Here is a 19,444-nt window from a genome sequence, read left to right on the forward strand (position 1 = left end):
AAAGCAAAGGATATACTATGTCCATGTCCAGTTCCAAGAGGAAAAGCATTCCCAGGTGGAAAGTGTTAGACCTGAAGGTAGGGAAGAGCAGGAGTGCTCAGGGTGTATGTGAATTCTGACTATCCAAGAGGACAGAGAAAGCCAATCTGTAGTCCTGTATTACCTAGTTCCCACTGTAATGGCAGCATGTGCTCTGTGCTGTTTTCCCAGGGTTGCATTCTGATTCCATCATGGGACATGGATGACACCCAGTGGAAATGTCCCCACAAAATTGGCTGAGTAGTGATGGAACCGTATTGTGTTTGCAGTGAACTGCTTTCCAGTTGTTTCCTTTCATGAGGGAACCTGATGTAACAGGTAAGGACACATGAATTATTACAAGAACTCAATATGCTCAGGACTTTGTTGGAGTGCCACAGATCTGCCTTCCTTGCCTTGTCTCTTGGAGACATTAAACTGGCTTCAGGCCTCTGAGTGCTCCTGGGTTCAACTTTGGCCTGTTGCATCCTCATAATGTATGGGCAAGATCTAGCAGTCTCTTGTTCTCCCTGGGACCGAAGCCCTCCAGAGGACACTGATCCTCTTTTTGCTATGCACTACTGCAGAGTGCTTGGATCGATGATGATTCCCAATAAAACATTCTGTGGGGAGCTGAACAAAATGAGTGAATACTCAATACTTCAAATCTCATCGAACCTGAGGTCCAGCACCATAGTTTTAGCAGGTCCTATGGGCATCAGATACAGGCTGCCAATCCACTCATTTGCTCTTGCCTTCCTCTGGATCTGACTAGACTTTCTAGTGACTAACAAGTACTTCGCCTACTCTGCCTGATAACATGGTCTAGGGCAAGACACCTCCTTTTGATCTTGTGCCTTGCACACTTTTGTATTAAGGAGAGAATTGTCAGGCTCCCAGAAGAAAGGGAACCCGGGCCCAAGAACTGGCCTTTTCACTATTGCAGTCTTGATTTTGAGGCCAAAACAAAAATAGATGTTGCACCAAAATAGGGTAATGAATTTTGAAATATATGTCAGTGGTTTCAGGATTCTCAGAAGATCTGACATGAATTCTATCCATCCAGTGTTAATATACTTAGAGACAAAGTTTTAAAGATTGCATGGGAAATGTAGCCAAATACAGTGGAATATTTCAGACACTGTTTGAATGTTGAATACTCTGCTGGTCTACAGTAATACTCCTGTAACCCTTTGTCTTGCAGACTGCAAAAAGACAAATCAACAGGCTTGGAAATAAAGAGAGGCCCGTGCAATTCAAGTAATGATGAGCATATTTCAGGTCAGTTTCCAGCAGGTATACAGACTGCCCCCTTGTCATTGGCATCATGGCACTTTGGTGTACTTTACTGGAAACAGGAGATTTGCAGACCAGTGTCTCAAAGAATTGAGTTCAGGGCTCTTGAGTGTGAAGGAACTCTTGTATATGTGCATTGGCATGAATGTTTTTTTGGATCTTGCTTTTGTCTTTGCACATTCTGAGAGGCATCCTTGAAAATGTCACACTTAATATCTGTGAATTCTGCTCAACCCAAGGTCCTGGATCTACCTTCCTGTCTGGAGATTGTCTCAAATCTTGAGAGCCAGGGATTATAGAACTGTTTATCCTTTTGACATTTTGATTTGACTCTGAAAGAAAGCCTAGTAAAGCTAGCATTACATTGCATTGAATGTTCAATGGGTCACCAGAGACCATGTATGACTCGATTGATACCTATTATCAGTGATATTTTCAAGGATGAATAATGATTCTGAAAGCAGGCTGCACATGCGCCACTTAGATGTGCTGAGACAATTTGCTCCATTTATTGGCCTTTATCAAAACCATTTGGACTTGCCATTGTGTATGCTAGTCAGGGCTTGCTCTGATATCTCTTTTAAGTTGGGTGAGATCATTGCAGGGAAAATGACCAATGGTGAAACCATTAGAGCAATCTCGGTCAGAAGAGACAAAAAGAAGCCAAACATCGAGAGAAGAAATGAAAATCCACAAATAAAAATGAGTCTAAAAGAGACAGAGAGGGAGAGAAAGAGGGAGAGAAGAATAAAGCGTGAGGTGGTGATTCAGACACACACACAAAGAGAGAGAGAGAACAAAGAAATGATAGAGAGAAAGAGACAGAGAGCATAATAAATCCTGGTCCCTATGAGCTGAAGCACCGAACATGTAGACTATTGAATTCTTATTCATGCAAAGACACAATTGTAGAGTTCTGTTTAGGATTAGAGCCTTGATGGAAGAAGTTCACCTCTTGGAAACAGATATTGATGGAAAAACATTTTCTGAATATGTCGAGAAATGTCTCTTTTTTGTCTCTTGGCATAGCCCAAGGAAACTTGGATAGTCATTTTTAGTGAGTTTTCCTTGCATGATTCTGGCATAAGTGCCTTCATTGCCTTGATAACTTTGTAGAGGTCTCTAGCTGAACAGGTTGATGCACTGGCCCGTTTGGAATGTGTTGTATACATGTACAGGAGCACACATATCTTCACCTAGGGCTTTTTGTGAGGTGAAGGCCCAGCAACCACCAGAAAGCAAAGGATATACTATGTCCATGTCCAGTTCCAAGAGGAAAAGCATTCCCAGGTGGAAAGTGTTAGACCTGAAGGTAGGAAAGCGCAGGAGAGCTCAGGGTGTATGTGAATTCTGACTATCCAAGAGGACAGAGAAAGCCAATCTGTAGTCCTGGATTACCTAGATCCCACTGTAATGGCAGCATGTGCTCTGTGCTGTTTTCCCAGGGTTGCATTCTGATTCCATCATGGGACATGGATGACACCCAGTAGAAATGTCCCCACAAAATTGGCTGAGTAGTGATGGAACCGTATTGTGTTTGCAGTGAACTGCTTTCCACTTGTTTCCTTTCATGAGGGAACCTGATGTAACAGGTAAGGACACATGAATTATTACAAGAACTCAATATGCTCAGGACTTTGTTGGAGTGCCACAGATCTGCCTTCCTTGCCTTGTCTCTTGGAGACATTGAGCTGGCTTCAGGCCTCTGAGTGCTCCTGGGTTCAACTTTGGCCTGTTGCATCATCATAATGTATGGGCAAGATCTAGCAGTCTCTTGTTCTCCCTGGGACCGAAGCCCTCCAGAGGACACTGATCCTCTTTTTGCTATGCACTACTGCAGAGTGCTTGGATCGATGATGATTCCCAATAAAACATTCTGTGGGGAGCTGAACAAAATGAGTGAATACTCAATACTTCAAATCTCATCGAACCTGAGGTCCAGCACCATAGTTTTTGCAGGTCCTATGGGCATCAGATACAGGCTGCCAATCCTCTCATTTGCTCTTGCCTTCCTCTGGATCCTACTAGACTTTCTAGTGACTAACAAGTACTTTGCCTACTCTGCCTGATAACATGGTCTAGGGCAAGACACCCCCTTTTGATCTTGTGCCTTGCACACTTTTGAATTAAGGAGAGAATTGTCAGGCACCCAGAAGATAGGGAACCTGGGCCCAAGAACTGGCCTTTAGCCCTATTGCATTCTTGATTTGAGGCCAAAATAAAAATAGCTGTTGCACCAAAATAGGGTAATGAATTTTGAAATATATGTAAGTGGTTTCAGGATTCTCAGAAGATCTGACATGAATTCTATCCATCCAGTGTTGATATACTTAGAGACAAAGTTTTAAAGATTGCATGGGAAATGTAGCCAAATACAGTGGAATATTTCAGACACTGTTTGAATGTTGAATACGCTGCTGGTCTACAGTAATACTCCTGTAATCCTTTGTCTTGCAGACTGCAAAAAGACAAATCAACAGGCTTGGAAATAAAGAGAGGCCCGTGCAATTCAAGTAATGATGAGCATATTTCAGGTCAGTTTCCAGCAGGTATACAGACTGCCCCCTTGTCATTGGCATCATGGCACTTTGGTGCACTTTACTGGAAACAGGAGATTTGCAGACCAGTGTCTCAAAGAATTGAGTTCAGGGCTCTTGAGTGTGAAGGAACACTTGTATATGTGCATTGGCATGAATGTTTTTTTTTGCATCTTGCTTTTGTTTTGGCACATTCTGAGAGGCATCCTTGAAAATGTCACAGTGAATATCCCTGAATTCTGCTCAACTCAATGTCCTTGATCTACCTTCCTGTCTGGAGATTGTCTCAAATCTTGAGAGCCAGGGATTATAGAACTGTTTATCTTTTTGACATTTTGATTTGACTCTGAAAAAAAAACCATAGAAAGTCTATCATTTCATTGCATTGAATGTTCAATGGGTCACCAGAGATCATGTTCGCCTCAATTGATACCTATTATCAGTGACATTTTCAAGGATGAATAATGATTCGGAAAGCAGGCTGCACGTGTGCCTCTTAGATGTGCTGATAAAACTGCACCATTTATTGGCCTATATCAAAACCATTGGAACTTGCCATTGTGTATGCTAGTGAGGACTTGCTCTGATATCTCTTTTAAGTTGGGTGAGATCATTGCAGGGAAAATGACCAATGGTGAAACCATTAGAGCATCCTCGGTCAGAGAAGACAAAAAAAAAAAAAAAAAGCCAAACAACGAGAGAAGGAATAAAAATCCACAACTAAAAATGAGTCTAAACGAGACAGAGAGGGAGAGAAAGAGGGAGAGAAGAAGAAAGGATGAGGTAGTGAGTCAGACACACACACAAAGAGAGAGAGAGGGAGAGAGCCAGCGAGATGATACAGAGAGAGAGACAGAGAGCATAATAAATCTTGGTCCCTATGAGCTGAAACACCGTACATGTAGAATATTGAAATCTTATTCATGCAAAGACATACTTGTAGAGATCTGATTAGGATTAGAGCCTTGACAGAAGAGGTACACCTCTTGGAAACGGATATGGATGGAAAAACATTTTCTGAACATGTCCAGAAATGTCTATTTTGGCTCTTGGCATAGCCCAAGGAAACTTGGATAGTTATTCTTAGTGAGTTTTCCTTGCTTGATGCTGAGATAAGTGCCTTCATTGCCTTGATAACTTTGTAGTGGTCTCTAGTCAAACAGGTTGATGCACTGGCCATTTTGGAATGTGTTGTATACAAGTACAGGAGCACACATATCTTCACCTAGGGCTTTTTGTCAGGTGAAGGCCCAGCAACCACCAGATAGCAAAGGATATACTATGTCCATGTTCAGTTCCAAGAGGAAAAGCATTCCCTGGTGTAAAGTGTTAGACCTGAGGGTAGGGAAGAGCAGGAGTGCTCAGGGTTCATGTGAATTCTGACTATCCAAGAGGGCAGAGAAACCCAATCTGTAGTCCTGGATTACCTAGATCACACTGTAATGGCAGCATGTGCTATGTACTGTCTTCCCAGGGTTGCATTCTGATTCCATCATGGGACATGGATGACACCCAGTGGAAATGTCCCCAGAAAATTGGCTGAGTGGTGATGGAACCGTATTGTGTTTGCAGTGAACTGCTTTCCAGTTGCTTCCTTTAATGAGGGCACCTGACATAAAAGGTAAGGAAACATGAATTATTACAAGAAGTCAGTATGCTCAGGACTTTGTTGGAGTGCCACAGAGCTGCAGGCCTTGCCTTGTCTCTTGGAGACATGGAGCTGGCTTCAGGCCTCTGAGTGCTCCTGGGTTCTACTTTGGCCTGTTGCATCCTCATAATGTATGGCAAGATCTAGCATTCTCTTGTTCTCCCTGGGACCGAAGCCCTCCAGAGGACACTGATCCTCTTTTTTCTATGCACTACTGCAGAGTGCTTGGATCGATGATGATTCCCAATAAAACATTCTGTGGGGAGCTGAACAAAATGAGTGAATACTCAATGCTTCAAATCTCATCGAAACTGAGGTCCAGCACCATAGTTTTAGCAGGTCCTATGGGCATCAGATACAGGCTGCAAATCCACTCATTTGCTCTTGCCTTCCTCTGGATCTGACTAGACTTTCTAGCGACTAACAAGTACTTTGCCTACTCTGCCTGATAACATGGTCTAGGGCAAGACACCTCCTTTTGATCTTGTGCCTTGCATACTTTTGTATTAAGGAGAGAATTGTCAGGCACCCAGAAGATAGGGAACCTGGGCCCAAGAACTGGCCTTTAGCCCTATTGCAGTCTTGATTTTGAGGCCAAAAGAAAAATAGCTGTTGCACCAACATAGGGTAATGAATTTTGAAATATCTTTCAGTGGTTTCAGGATTCTCAGAAGATCTGACATGAATTCTATCCATCCAGTGTTGATATACTTAGAGACAAAGTTTTAAAGATTGCATGAAAAATGTGGCCAAATACAGTGGAGTATTTCAGACATAGTTTGAATGTTGAATACTCTGCTGCTCTACATGGATACTCCTGTAATCCTTTGTCTTGCAGACTGCAAAAAGACAAATCAACAGGCTTGGAAATAGAGAGAGGCCCGTGCAATTCAAGTAATGATGAGCATTTTTCAGGTCAGTTTCCAGCGGGTATACAGACAGCCCCCTTGTCATTGGCATCATGGCACTTTGGTGCACTTTACTGGAAACAGATGATTTGCAGACCAGTGTCTCAAAGTATTGAGTTCAGGGCTCTTAAGTGTGAAGAAACACTTGTATATGTGCATTGGCATGAATGTTTTTTTGGATCTTGCTTTTGTCTTTGCACATTCTGAGAGGCATCCTTGGAAATGTCACAGTTAATATCTGTGAATTCTGTTCAACCCAATGTCCTTGATCTACCTTCCTGTCTGGAGATTGTCTCAAATCTTGAGAGCCAGGGATTATAGAACTGTTTATCTTTTTGACATTTTGATTTGACTCTGAAAGAAAGCCTAGAAAAGCTAGCATTACATTGCATTGAATGTTCAATGGGTCACCAGAGACCATGTATGACTCGATTGATACCTATTATCAGTGACATTTTCAAGGATGAATAATGATTCTGAAAGCAGGCTGCACATGCGCCACTTAGATGTGCTGAGACAATTTGCTCCATTTATTGGCCTTTATCAAAACCATTTGGACTTGCCATTGTGTATGCTAGTCAGGGCTTGCTCTGATATCTCTTTTAAGTTGGGTGAGATCATTGCAGGGAAAATGACCAATGGTGAAACCATTAGAGCAACCTCGGTCAGAAGAGACAAAAAAGAAGCCAAACATCGTGAGAAGAAATGAAAATCCACAACTAAAAATGAGTCTAAAGGAGACAGAGAGGGAGAGAAAGAGGGAGATAAGAAGAAAGGGTGAGGTAGTGAGTCAGACACACACACAAAGAGAGAGAGAGAGCCAGAGAGATGATAGAGAGAGAGAGACAGAGAGCATAATAAATCCTGGTCCCTATGAGTTGAAGCACCGAACAAGTAGAATATTGAAATCTTATTCATGCAAAGACACACTTGTAGAGATCTGTTTAGGATTAGAGCCTTGACGGAAGAAGTTCACCTCTTGGAAACAGAAATTGATGGAAAAACATTTTCTGAACATGTCAAGAAATGTCTCTTTTTTTTCTCTTGGCATAGCCCAAGGAAACTTGGATAGTCATTGTTACTGAGTTTTCCCTGCATGATGCTGGCATAAGTGCCTTCATTGCCTTGATAACTTTGTAGAGGTCTCTAGTTGAACAGGTTAATGCACTGGCCCGTTTGGAATGTGTTGTATACATGTACAGGAGCACACATATCTTCACCTAGGGCTTTTTGTGAGGTGAAGGCCCAGCAACCACCAGATAGCAAAGGATATACTATGTCCATGTCCAGTTCCACGAGGAAAAGCATTCCAAGGTGGAAAGTGTTAGACCTGAAGGTAGGGAAGAGCAGGAGTGCTCAGGATGCATGTGAATTCTGACTATCCAAGAGGACAGAGAAATCCAATCTGTAGTCCTGGATTACCTAGATCCCACTGTAATGGCAGCATGTGCTCTGTGCTGTCTTTCCAGGGTTGCATTCTGATTCCATCATGGGACATGGATGACACCCAGTGGAAATGTCCCCACAAAATTGGCTGAGTGGTGATGGAACCGTATTTTGTTTGCGGGGTACTGCTTTCCAGTTGCTTGCTTTCATGAGATCACCTGACCTAAAAGGTAAGGACACATGAATTATTACAAGAACTCAATATGCTCAGGACTTTGTTGGAGTGCCACAGAGCTGCAGTCCTTGCTTTGTCTCTTGGAGACATTGAGATGGCTTCAGGCCTCTGAGTGCTCCTGGGTTCTACTTTGCCCTGTTGCATCCTCATAATGTTTGGGCAAGATCTAGCAGTCTCTTGTTCTCCCTGGGACCGAAGCCCTCCAGAGGACACTGATCCTCTTTTTGCTATGTACTACTGCAGAGTGCTTGGATCGATGATGATTACCAGTAAAACATTCTGTGGGGAGCTGAACAAAATGAGTGAATACTCAATACTTCAAATCTCATCGAACCTGAGGTCCAGCACCATAGTTTTTGCAGGTCCTATGGGCATCAGATACAGGCTGCCAATCCACTCATTTTCTCTTGCCTTCCTCTGGATCTGACTAGACTTTCTAGCGACTAACAAGTACTTTGCCTACTCTGCCGGATAACATGGTCTAGGGCAAGACACCTCCTTTTGATCTTGTGCCTTGCACACTTTTGTATTAAGGAGAGAATTGTCAGGCACCCAGAAGATAGGTAACCTGGGCCCAAGAACTGGCCTTTAGCCCTATTGCAGTCTTGATTTTCAGGCCCAAAGAAAAATAGCTGTTGCACCAAAATAGGGTAATGAATTTTGAAATATATGTCAGTGGTTTCAGGATTCTCAGAAGATCTGACATGAACTCTATCCATCCAGTGTTCATATACTTAGTGACAAAGTTTTAAAGATTGTGTGGGAAATGTAGCCAAATACAGTGGAATATTTCAGACACTGTTTGAATGTTGAATACTCTGCTGGTCTACAGGAATAGTCCTGTAATCCTTTGTCTTGCAGACTGCAAGAAGACAAATCAACAGGCTTGGAAATAGAGAGAGGCCCGTGCAATTCAAGTAATGATGAGCATATTTCAGGTCAGTTTCCAGCAGGTATACAGACTGCCCCCTTTTCATTGGCATCCTGGCACTTTGGTGCACTTTACTGGAAACAGGAGATTTGCAGACCAGTGTCTCAAAGAATTGAGTTCAGGGCTCTTGAGTGTGAAGGAACACTTGTATATGTGCATTGGCATGAATGTTTTTTTGGAACTTGCTTTTGTCTTTGCACATTCTGAGAGGCATCCTTGGAAATGTAACAGTTAATATCTGTGAATTCTGCTCAACCCAATGTACTTGATCTACCTTCCTGTCTGGAGATTGTCTTAAATCTTCAGAGCCAGGGAATATAGAACTGTTTATCTTTTTGGCATTTTGATTTGACTATGGAAGAAAGCCTAGAGAAACTAGCATTTCGTTGCATTGAATGTTCAATGGGTCACCAGAGATCATGTATGCTTCGATTGATACCTATTATCTGATACCTATTATCAGTGACATTTTCAAGGATGAATAATGATTCTGAAAGCAGGCTGCTCATGCTCTGCTTATATGTGCTGAGACAATTTGCACCATTTATTGGCCTATATCAAAACCATTGGGACTTGCCATTGTGTATGCTAGTCAGGGCTTGCTCTGATATCTCTTTTAAGTTGGGTGAGATCATTGCAGGGAAAATGACCAATGGTGAAACCATTAGAGCAACCTCGGTCAGAAGAGACAAAAAAGAAGCCAAACATTGAGAGAAGAAATGAAAATCCACAACTAAAAATGAGTCTAAACGAGACAGAGAGGGAGAGAAAGAGGGAGAGAAGAAGAAAGGGTGAGGTACTGATTCAGACACACACACAAAGAGAGAGAGAGAGATAGCCAGAGAGATGATAGAGAGAGAGACAGAGAGCATAATAAATCCTGGTCTCTATGAGCTGAAACACCGAACATGTAGAATATTGAAATCTTATTCATGCAAAGACACACTTGTAGAGATCTGATTAGGATTAGAGCCTTGACAGAAGAAGTTCACCTCTTGGAAACAGATATTGATGGAAAAACATTTTCTAAATATGTCCAGAAATGTCTCTTTTTAGTCTCATGGCATAGCCCAAGGAAACTTGGATAGTCATTGTTAGTGAGTTTTCCTTGCTTGATGCTGAGATAAGTGCCTTCATTGCCTTGATAACTTTGTAGTGGTCTCTAGTCGAACATGTTGATGCACTGGTCCTTTTGGAATGTGTTGTATACATGTACAGGAGCACACATATCTTCACCTAGGGCTTTTTGTGAGGTGAAGGCCCAGCAACCACCAGATAGCAAAGGATATACTATGTCCATGTCCAGTCCCGAGAGGAAAAGCATTCCCAGGTGGAAAGTGTTAGACCTGAAGGTAGGGAAGAGCAGGAATGCTCAGGGTGCATGTGAATTCTGACTATCCAAGAGGACAGAGAAACCCAATCTGTAGTCCTGGATTACCTAGATCCCACTGTAATGGCAGCATGTGCTCTTTGCTGTCTTCCCAGGGTTGCATTCTGACTCCATCATGGGATATGGATGACACCCAGTGGAAATGTCCCCACAAAATTGGCTAAGTGTTGATGGAACCGTATTGTGTTTGCAGTGAACTGCTTTCCAGTTGCTTACTTTCATGAGGGCACCTGAGGTAAAAGGTAAGGACACATGAATTATTACAAGAACTCAATATGCTCAGGACTTTGTTGGAGTGCCACAGAGCTGCAGTCCATGCCTTGTCTCTTGGGACATGGAGCTGGCTTCAGGCCTCTGAGTGCTCCTGGGTTCTACTTTGGCCTGTTGCATACTCATAATATATGGGCAAGATCTAGCAGTCTCTTGTTCTCCCTGGGACCGAAGCCCTCCAGAGGACACTGATCCTCTTTTTGCTATGCACTACTGCAGAGTGCTTGGAACGATGATCATTCCCAATAAAACATTCTGTGGGGAGCTGAACAAAATGAGTGAATACTCAATACTTCAAATCTCATCGAACCTGAGGTCCAGCACCATAGTTTTAGCAGGTCCTATGGGCATCAGATACAGGCTGCCAATCCACTCATTTGCTCTTGCCTTCCTCTGGATCTGACGAGACTTTCTAGTGACTAACAAGTACTTTGCCTACTCTGCCTGATAACATTGTCTAGGGCAAGACAACTCCTTTTGATCTTGTACCTTGCATACTTTTATATTAAGGAGAGATTTGTCAGGCACCCAGAAGATAGGGAACCTGGGCCCAAGAACTGGCCTTTAGCCCTATTGCAGTCTTGATTTTGAGGCCAAAAGAAAAATAGCTGTTGCACCAAAATAGGGTAATGAATTTTGAAATATCTGTCAGAGGTTTCAGGATTCTCCGAAGATCCAACATGAATTCTATCCATCCAGTGTTGATATACTTAGAGACAAAGGTTTAAAGATTGCAGGATAAATGTAGCCAAATACAGTGGAATATTTCAGACACTGTTTGAATGTTGAATACTCTGGTGGTCTACAGGAATACTCCTGTAATCCTTTTCTTGCAGACTGCAAAAAGACCAATCTACAGTCTTGGAAATTGAGAGAGGCCCGTGCAATTCAAGTAATGATGAGCATATTTCAGGTCAGTTTCCAGCAGGTATACAGACTGCCCCCTTGTCTTTGGCATCATGGCACTTTGGTGCACTTTACTGGAAACAGGAGATTTGCAGACCAGTGTCTTAAAGAATTGAGTTCAGGGCTCTTGAGTGTGAAGGAACACTTGTATATGTGCATTGACATGAATGTTTTTTGGATCTTGCTTTTGTTTTGGCACATTCTTGGAGGCATCCTTGGAAATGTAACAGTGAATATCCGTGAATTCTGCTCAACCCAATGTCCTTGATCTACCTTCCTGTCTGGAGATTGTCTCAAATCTTGAGAGCCAGGGATTATAGAACTGTTTATCTTTTTGTCATTTTGATTTGACTCTGAAAGAAAGCCTAGAAAGACTAGCATTTCATTGCATTGAATGTTCAATGGGTCACCAGAGATCATGTATGCCTCGATTGATACCTATTATCAGTGCCATTTTCAAGGATGAATAATGATTCTGAAAGCAGGCTGCACATGTGCCGCTTAGATGTGCTGAGACAATTTGCACAATTTATTGGCCTATGTCAAAACCATTGGGACTTGCCATTGTGTATGCTTGTCAGGGCTTGCTCTGATATCTCTTTTAAGATGGGTGTGATCATTGCAGGGAAAATGACCAATGGTGAATCCATTAGAGCAACCTCGGTCAGAGAAGAAAAAAAAGAAGCCAATCATTGAGAGAAGAAATGAAAATCCACAGCTAAAAATGAGTCTAAAAGAAACAGAGAGCAAGAAAAGAAGGGAGAGAAGAAGAAAGGGTGAAGGAGTGAGTCAGTCACACACACATACACACAAACACACACACAGAAAGACAGCCAGAAAGATGAGAAAGAGAGACAGAGAGCATAAAAATCCTGGTCCTTATGAGCTGAAACACTGAACATGTAGAATATTGAAATCTTAGTCATGCAAAGACACAATTGAAGAGATCTGATTAGGATTAGAGCCTTGATGGAAGATGTTCACCTCTTGGAAACAGATATTGATGGACAAACATTTTCTGAACATGTCCAGAAATGTCTCTTTTTTGTCTCTTGGCATAGCCCAGGAAACTTGAATAGTCATTTTTAGTGAGTTTTCCTTGCTTGATGCTGTGATAAGTGCCTTCATTGCCTTCATAACTGTATAGAGGTCTCTAGTTGAACAGATTGATGCACTGGCCCTTTTGGAATGTGTCGTATACATGTACAGGAGCACACATATCTTCACCTAGGGCTTTTTGTGAGGTGAAGGCCCAGCAACCTCCAGATAGCAAAGGATATACTATGTCCATGTCCAGTTCCAAGAGGAAAAGCATTCCCAGGTGGAAAGTGTTAGACCTGATGGTAGGGAAGAGCAGGAGTGCTCAGGGTGCATGTGAATTCTGACTAGCCAAGGGGACAGAGAAAGCCAATCTGTAGTCCTGGATTACCTAGATCTCACTGTAATGGCAGCACGTGTTCTGTGCTGTCTTCCCAGGGTTGCATTCTGATTCCATCATGGGACATGGATGACACCCAGTGGAAATGTCCCCACAAAATTGGCTGAGTGGTGATGGATCCGTATTGTGTTTGCAGTGAACTGCTTTCCAGTTGCTTCCTTTCATGAGGGCACCTGAGGTAATAGGTAAGGACACATGAATTATTACAAGAAATCAATATGATCAGGATTTTGTTGGAGTGCCCCAGAGCTGCAGTCCTTGCCTTGTCTCTTGGAGACATGGAGCTGGCTTCAGGCATCTGAGTGCTCCTGGGTTCTACTTTGGCCTGTTGCATCCTCATAATGTATGGGCAAGATCTAGCAGTCTCTTGTTCTCCCTGGGACCAAAGCCCTCCAGAGGACACTGATCCTCTTTGTGCAATGCACTACTGCAGAGTGCTTGGATCGATGATGATTCCCAATAATACATTCTGTGGGGAGCTGAACAAAATGAGTGAATACTCAGTACTTCAAATCTCATCGAACCTGAGGTCCAGCACCATAGTTTTAGCAGGTCCTATGGGCATCAGATACAGGCTGCCAATCCACTCATTTGCTCTTGCCTTCCTCTGGATCTGACTAGACTTTCTAGCTACTAAGAAGTACTTTGCCTACTCTGTCTGATAACATGGTCTAGGGCAAGACACCTCCTTTTGATCTTGTGCCTTGCATACTTTTGTATTAAGGAGAGAATTGTCAGGCACCCAGAAGATAGGGATCCTGGGCCCAAGAACTGGCCTTTAGCTCTATTGCAGTCTTTTTTTTATTCGTTATAATTTATTTACATTTCAAATGATTTCCGTTTTCTAGCCCCCCCACTCCCTGAAAGTCCCTTAAGCCCCCTTCTCTTCCCCTGTCCTCCCACCCACCCCTTCCCTCTTCCCTGTTCTGGTTTTGCCGAATACTGTTTCACTGAGTCTTTCCAGAACTAGGTGGAAAGTGTTAGACCTGAAGGTAGGGAAAAGCAGGAGAGCTCAGGGTACATGTGAATTCTGACTTGCCAAGATGACAGAAAAGGCCAGTCTGTATTCCTGGATTAAATGTATCTGTGCTGCCTTCCCAGAGATGAATTCTGATTCCATCAAGGGACATGGCAGACACCCTGCGGATATGTCCCCACAAAATTGGCTCGGTGGTGATGGAACCCTATTGTGTTTTCAGTGAACTGCTCCTGTTGCTCCATTTCATGAGGGCACCTGAATTAAAAGGTAAGGACACATGAATTATTACAAGAACTCAATATGCTCAGGACAATGTTGGTGTGGGAGCAGAGCTGCAGTCCTTGCCTTGTCCCTTGGAGACATGGAGCTTGCTTCAGGTCTCTGAGTGCTCCTGGGTTCTATTTAGACCTGTTGGATCCTGATAATGTATGGTCAAGGTCTAGCAGTTTCTTGTTCTCCCTGGGACCATAGCCTTTCAGAGTATACTGATCTTCTTTTTGCTAGGCACTGCAGAGTGCTTGGATGTATGATGATTCCCAGTACAACATTCCTTGGAATGCTGAACAAAATGAATAAATTCTCAATACCGCAACTCTCATCCAACATGAGGTCCAGCACCTTGGCTTTAGCATTTCCTCTGGGCATTAGATACAGGCTTCCAATTTTCTCAGATGCTTTTGCCTTCCTCTGTATCTGATGAACTTTCTAGCGACTAACAAGTACTTTGCCTACTTTGCCTGATATCATGATCTAGGGCAAAACACCTCCTTTTGATTTTGTGACTTGCATACTTTTGTATTAAGGATAGAATTGAATTGTCAGGCACCCAGAAGATAGGGATGCTTGGCCCCAAAAATGGCCTTAAGCCCTATTGCAGTCTTGATTTTGAGGCAAAAACAGAAATAGCTGTCTCACCAAAATAGGGTTGTGAATTTTGAAATGTCTGGCAGTAGGGTCAGGATTCTCAGAATCTATCCATCCATTGTTGCTATACTTAGAGACAATGGTTTAAAGACTGCAGGGGGAATGTAGCCAAATGCAGTAGAATATTTCAGACACTGTTTGACTGTTCAATACTCTGGTGGTCTTCAGGAATACTCTTGAAATCCTGTGTCTTGCAGACTGCAAAACGACCAAACAACAGGCTTGGAAATAGAAAAAGGCAATTGAAATTCACGTGATGGTAGGCATATCTATGTCAGTTTACAGCAGGTATACACACTGTCCCCTTGTCCTTGGCTTAATGGCACTTTATTGGAAACCTGAGATTTGCAGGCCAGTGTCTCAAAGAATTGTGTTCTGGGCTCTAGAGTGAGAAGGATCACTTGTGTATGTGCATTGGCTTGAATGTTTTTTTGATGTCACTTGTGTTTTTGAACATTCTGACAGGCATCCTTGGCAATGTCACAATGAATATCCTTGAATTCTGCTCACCCCAATGTCCTTGAACTTCCCTTCTGTCTGTAGATTCTCTCAAATCTTGAGACTCAGGTATTATAGAACTGTTTATCTTTCTGAGATTTTGATTTGACTCTGAAAGGAAGCCTAGAAAGACTAGAATTTCATTGGATTGAATATTCAATGTGTCACTAGAGTTCATGTAGGCCTTGATTGATAACTATTATCAATGGCATTTTTAAGGATAAACAATGATTTTGAAAGCAGGATGCACATGTGGCTTTAGATGTGAAAGGTAAAATTGCACCATTTATTGGCCTATTTCAAAACCAATGGGACTTGCCATTGTGTATGCTGGTGATGGCTGCCTCTGATATGTCTTTTTAGTTAAGTGAGATCATTGAAGGGAAGATTACCAATGGTGATACCATTAGAGAGATTCGGTCACAAGAGACAAAAGAGAAGCCAAACATTGAGAGAAGGAATGACAATCCAGAACTATAAATGGATCCATAGGAGACAGAGAACAAGAGAAAGAGGGAGAGAAGAAGAAAGAATGAGAGAGTGAGACGGACACACACACACAGAGGGAGATAGAGATAGATAGATAGAGAGAGAGGAGAGAGAGAAGAGAGGAGAGAGAGAGAGTGAGAGAGAAGAGAGAAGATAGAGAGAGGGGGGAGAGAGAGAAGGGAGGAGAGAGAGAGAGAGAGAGAGAGAGAGAGAGAGAGAGAGAGAGAGAGAGAGAGAGAGAGAGAGAGAGAAGGGAGATAGAGAGACAGAGACCATAATAAATCCTGGTCCCTATGAGCTGGAACCCTGAACCTGTAGAATATTGAATTCTTTTTCATGCAATTACACAGTTGCAGAGATCATATTAGGATGAGTGCCTTGATAGAAGAAATTCACCTCTTGGACATGGAAATTGATGGAACTACATTTTTTGAACATGTCCAGAATTATCTCTCTTTTGTCCCTTGGCATAGCCCCAGGAAAGTTGGATAGTCATTGTTAGTGATTTTTTTCTTGCTTGATGCTGTGATAAGTGCCTTCATTTCCTTGATAACTTCGTAGAGGATTCTAATTGAATAGGTTGACTGCTGAACCTCTTGGAATGTGTTGTATACACATACAGGAGCACACATATCATCACCTAGGGCTTTTTTGTGAGCTGAAGGCCCAACAACCACCTGATAGCAAAGGATATACTATGTCCATGGCCAGGTCTGAGAGGAAAAACATTCCTAGTTGGAAAAGGTTAGACCTACAGGTTGGGAAGAGCAGGAGTGCTCAGGGCGCCTGTGAGTTCTGACTAGCCAAGAGAACAGAGAAAGCCAATCCTTTATTCCTGGTTTACCTGGATCCCAATGTAATGGCATCCTGTGCTCTGTGTTGTCTTCCCAGTGTCTCATTCCATTTCCAGCATTGGACATTGATGACACCCAGAGGAAATGTCCCCTCAAAATAGGCTGGGTGGTGATGGAACCCTACTGAGTTTGCAGTGAACTGCTTTCCTGTTGCTCACTTTCATGAGGGCATCTGAGTTAAAAGGTAAGGAGACATGAATTATTACAAGAACTCAATATGCTCAGGACTTTGGTGAGTGGGGCAGAGCTGCAGTCCTTGCCTTGTCCCTTGGAGACATGGAGCAGGCTTCAGGCCTCTGAGTGCTCCTGGGTTATATTTAGGCCTACGGGATCCTGATAAAGTATGGGCAAGGTCTAGCAGTTCCTTATTATCCCTGGGACCTTAGCCTTCCAGAGGACACTGATCCTCTATTTGTTAGGCACTGCTGAGTGCTTGGATCGATGATGATTCCCTGTAAAACATTCCTTGGAAAGCTGAACATTGCCTACTCTGCCTGATAACATGGTCTAGGGCAAGACACCTCCTTTTGATCTTGTGCCTTGCATCCTTTTGTTTTAAGGAGAGAATTGTCAGACATGCAGAAAAGAGACATGCCGGGCCCTAGGACTGGTCTTTAGCCCTATTGCAGTCTTAATTTTGAGGCAAAAAGAGAAATAGCTGTAGCACCAAAATAAGGTTGTGAATTTTGATATGTCTGGCAGTGGATTCAGGATTCTCAGAAGCTATGACATGAATGCTATCCATCCAGTGTTGTTATATTTAGAGACAAATGTTTAAAGACTGCAGGGGTTATGTAGCAAAATGCAGTAGAATATTTTAGATGCTGTTTGAATGTATAGTATTCTGGTGGTCTACAGTAACACTCTTGTAATCCTTGTCTTGCAGACTGCAAAACGTCCAAGCAATAGGCTTGGAAATAGAAAAAGGCCAGGGAAATTCAAGTGATGGTGGGCATATCCCATGTCAGTTTCCAGCAGGTATACACACTTCCCCCTTGCCCTTGGCTTCATGGCACTTTGGTGCACTTTAGTGGAAACATGAAATTTGCAGACCAGTGTCTCAAAGAGTTGTGTTCAGGGCTCTTGAGTGAGAAGGACAACTTGTATATGTGCATTGGCCTGAATGCTTTTTTTGGATGTTGCTTTTGTTTTGGCACATTCTGACAGGCCTCCTTGGCAATGTCACAGTGAAAATCCTTGAATTATGCTCACCCCAATGTCCTTGAACTTCCCTTCTGTCTGTAGATTCTCTCAAATCTTGAGATGCAGGGATTATAGAACTGTTTATCTTTCTGAGATTTTGATGTGACTCTGAAAGATAGCCTAGAAAGACTAGCATTTCATTGGATTGAATGTTCAATGGGTCACCAGAGTTAATGTAAGCCTCGATTGATAACTATTATCAATGGCATTTTCAAGGATAAACAATGATTCTGAAAGCAGGCTGCACATGTGGCTCTTAGATGTGAAAGGTCAAATTGTACCATTTATTGACCTATTTCAAAACCAATGGGACTTGCCATTGTGTATGCTGGTGAGGGCTGCCTCTGATATGTCATTTTAGTTAGGTGAGATCAATGCACGGAAGATGACCAATGGTGATACCATTAGAAAGAACTCAGTCACAAGAGACAAAAGAGAAGCCAAACTTGGAGGATAGGAATGAATATCCAGAACTATAAATGGATCTATAGGAGACAGAGAGCGAGAGAAAGAGGAAGAGAAGAATGAGAGAGTGAAACAGACACACACACACACACAGAGAGAGAGAGAGAGAGAGAGAGAGAGAGAGAGAGAGAGAGAGAGAGAGAGAGAGAGAGAGAGAGAAATCCTGGTCCCTATGAGCTGGAACGCTGAACCTGTAGAATATTGAATTCTTGTTCATGCAATGACACAATTGTAGAGATCAGATTAGGATTAGAGCCTTGATGGAAGAAATTCAACTCGTGGACATAGATATTGAAGGAATTCCATTTTTTGAACATGTCCAGATGTGTCTCTATTTTATCCCTTGGCATAGCCCAAGGAAATTTGGATAGTCGTTGTTAGTAAGTTTTCCTTGCTTGATGCTGTGATAAGTTCCTTCATTTTCTTGATAACTTCATAGAGGACTCTAGTTGAAAAGGTTGATGTGCTGGACTTTGGAATGTGTTGTATACACGTACAGGAGCACACATATCATCACCTAGGGCTTTTTGCTAGCTGAAGGCCCAGCAACCACCTGTTAGCAAAGGATATTCTATGTACATGGCCAGGTCCGAGAGGAAAAACATTCCCAGTTGGAAAGGGTGAGACTTACAGGTTGGGAAGAGCAGGTGTGCTCCGGGTGACTGTGTGTTCTGACTAGCCAAGAGGACAGAGAAAGCCAATCCCTTGTTCCTGGTTTACCTGGATCCCACTGTAATGGCATCATGTGCTCTGTGCTGTCTTCCCAGTGTCGCATTCCGTTTCCAGCATGGGACATGGATGACACCCAGCGGAAATGTCCCCACAAATTAATCTGAGTGGTGATGGAACCCTATTGAGTTTGCAGTGAACTGCTTTCCTGTTGCTCCCTTTCATGAGGGCACCTGAGTTAAAAGGTAAGGACACATGAATTAATACAAGAACTCAATTGCTCAGGAATTTGGTGGAGTGGGGCAGAGCTGCAGTCCTTGCCTTGTCCCTTGGAGACATGGATCAGGCTTCAGGCCTCTGAGTGCTCCCGGGATATATTTAGGCCTGTTGTATCCTGATA

The 19,444-nt window shown here is 42.8% G+C and overlaps 7 non-coding genes across 7 annotated transcripts; all 7 read left to right on the plus strand.

Annotated features, from left to right (window-relative positions):
- The first annotated feature begins 612 nt into the window (after positions 1 to 612).
- LOC127676479 (small nucleolar RNA SNORD116) lies at positions 613 to 705 on the plus strand. The gene has a single exon (XR_007975956.1). It is a non-coding gene; the product is annotated as a small nucleolar RNA SNORD116 (small nucleolar RNA).
- A 2,456-nt stretch (positions 706 to 3,161) lies between these two features.
- On the plus strand, positions 3,162 to 3,254 carry LOC127676480 (small nucleolar RNA SNORD116). Its single transcript, XR_007975957.1, has one exon. It is a non-coding gene; the product is annotated as a small nucleolar RNA SNORD116 (small nucleolar RNA).
- A 2,472-nt stretch (positions 3,255 to 5,726) lies between these two features.
- Positions 5,727 to 5,819, plus strand: LOC127676474 (small nucleolar RNA SNORD116). The gene has a single exon (XR_007975951.1). It is a non-coding gene; the product is annotated as a small nucleolar RNA SNORD116 (small nucleolar RNA).
- A 2,459-nt stretch (positions 5,820 to 8,278) lies between these two features.
- LOC127676490 (small nucleolar RNA SNORD116) lies at positions 8,279 to 8,371 on the plus strand. The gene has a single exon (XR_007975966.1). It is a non-coding gene; the product is annotated as a small nucleolar RNA SNORD116 (small nucleolar RNA).
- Positions 8,372 to 10,845: 2,474 nt separating this feature from the next.
- On the plus strand, positions 10,846 to 10,938 carry LOC127676499 (small nucleolar RNA SNORD116). The gene has a single exon (XR_007975975.1). It is a non-coding gene; the product is annotated as a small nucleolar RNA SNORD116 (small nucleolar RNA).
- Positions 10,939 to 13,403: 2,465 nt separating this feature from the next.
- On the plus strand, positions 13,404 to 13,496 carry LOC127676482 (small nucleolar RNA SNORD116). The gene has a single exon (XR_007975959.1). It is a non-coding gene; the product is annotated as a small nucleolar RNA SNORD116 (small nucleolar RNA).
- A 966-nt stretch (positions 13,497 to 14,462) lies between these two features.
- On the plus strand, positions 14,463 to 14,555 carry LOC127676501 (small nucleolar RNA SNORD116). Its single transcript, XR_007975977.1, has one exon. It is a non-coding gene; the product is annotated as a small nucleolar RNA SNORD116 (small nucleolar RNA).
- Positions 14,556 to 19,444: the final 4,889 nt, after the last annotated feature.

The sequence above is a fragment of the Apodemus sylvaticus genome, chromosome 1 (genome assembly GCF_947179515.1).
Source record: "Apodemus sylvaticus chromosome 1, mApoSyl1.1, whole genome shotgun sequence".
Classification (NCBI taxonomy): Eukaryota; Metazoa; Chordata; class Mammalia; order Rodentia; family Muridae; genus Apodemus; species Apodemus sylvaticus.